The sequence below is a fragment of the Elephantulus edwardii genome, unplaced genomic scaffold, assembly GCF_000299155.1.
Source record: "Elephantulus edwardii isolate Elephantulus edwardi_28Jun2011 unplaced genomic scaffold, EleEdw1.0 scaffold00025, whole genome shotgun sequence".
In the NCBI taxonomy this organism is placed as follows: domain Eukaryota; kingdom Metazoa; phylum Chordata; class Mammalia; order Macroscelidea; family Macroscelididae; genus Elephantulus; species Elephantulus edwardii.
In genome coordinates this window covers 7,250,125-7,251,872 of record NW_006399775.1, presented here as the reverse complement: position 1 = coordinate 7,251,872, position 1,748 = coordinate 7,250,125, and positions in this window count along the sequence as shown.

Genomic DNA, 1,748 nt, shown 5'->3' with positions numbered 1-1,748 from the left:
TTCATTTCGATACTAAATGCCAAATTTATCTTCTTAGAATCCAACAGCTTCCTGGTCTAGGTATAGGTTTTGTATGAGCACAATTAACAGCTCTGGGATTCTCATTGTTCTCAATGTTTGTCATAATTTCTTATGATCCACAGAGTCAAATGCCTTTGCATAGTCTATAAAGCACAAATAGACATTCTTTGGGTATTCTTTTTTTAAAAAATCATTTATCAATATTACTCAATCCCTATTAGCTTTTTCTCTTGTTTAGCATATTTCTTCAGGGAAACTTTGCTTACTCCCACTAATTCCCTCATTAAAATAGGAATTAAATATAATTTGATATATGCTTATTAGAACATATAGCAAACCAAATATAAAGCTATGCTAAAATAGTACTATTAATTAAGAACTCATAAAGATTATTCACCAAAAATGATATAGTACTACATATATCTTTCTCTCAGACTTGAATAAAGAAAATACAGTGTCATGTATCAAATTTTAGGCACAATAAAAACATAACTAGGAGTTGGCATACACTAATTTTATAGCAGGTATCATTAACAAATCATTTGAGAAAATTAACAAGCTAATGTTAATACAATATGTGTTAACCTATATGATGTATCATATGTAGTCACTAATTTCATACACACACACACACGTTGTTGTTGTTGCTGTTATGTGCCATCGAGTCACTTGCGACTCATAGCGACCCTGTGTACAGGAGCTCTAAATTCTTCTCTGTCCTGTGCCAATCTCATTGTCTCTGACACACTCATCCTGATTGCCCTGGTCACTGAATCAATCCACCTCCCAGAGGGCCTTCCCCTCCTGCGCCTGCCCTCCACCCTCCCAAGCATGATGTCCTTCTCCAAGGACCGGTCTCTCCTTACAACATGACCCAATTATGTCAGACGAAGTCTCAGAATCCTTGCCTCCAAGGAGCAGCCTGGTTTAACCCTCTCCAGGATGAATCTGTTTGTTTTCTTAGAAGTCTATGGTACCCTCAGCACTCTTCTCCAACACCACAGCTCAAAGGCATCAATTCTCCTTCTATCCTCCCTGGTCATTGCCCAGCTCTCTGACGCATAACAGGTGATTGCAAAGACCATTGCCTGTACCAGACACACATTAGTCTCCAAAGACACACCGTTTCTCTCTTTAGAGAGGTCTCTAACAGCAGACCTTCCCATTGCAATTTGATTTCCTGGCTGCTGGTGCCAAGACTGTTGATTGTGGAGCCAAGCAGACTAAGACTAAATCTGTGAACAATTTCAATCTCTTCACCATCCATCCTGATGCTGCCAATTGGTCCAGTGGTAAGAATCTTTGTCTTCTTGACTTTAAGCCTCAATCCATATTGAAGGCTGCAGTCCCTGACCCTCAGCAACAAGCGTTTCAGGTCCTCCTGAAGCTTGCTCAGAAAGCAGGGTTGTGTCATCTGCATAACGGAGATGGTTGATAGATCTTCCACCAATCCTGATGCCACATTTCTCCTCAAAGAGCCCAGCCTCTGATCTGTTCTGCACACATTGTGAAAAGGTATAGAGACAGGACACATCCCTGGCATACGCCCTTCTCAATTTTGAACGATGCAGTGTTTCCTTGCTCTGTTCTATTCAGAAGGTATCAAAAGAAGATGGAAAGAATATACTGAGTCATTATATCAAAAGGAATTGGCAGACACAGAAGAATTTAATGAAGCAACATATGAGCAAGAGCCTATGGTGATGAAGGAAGAAGTTCAAGCTGCT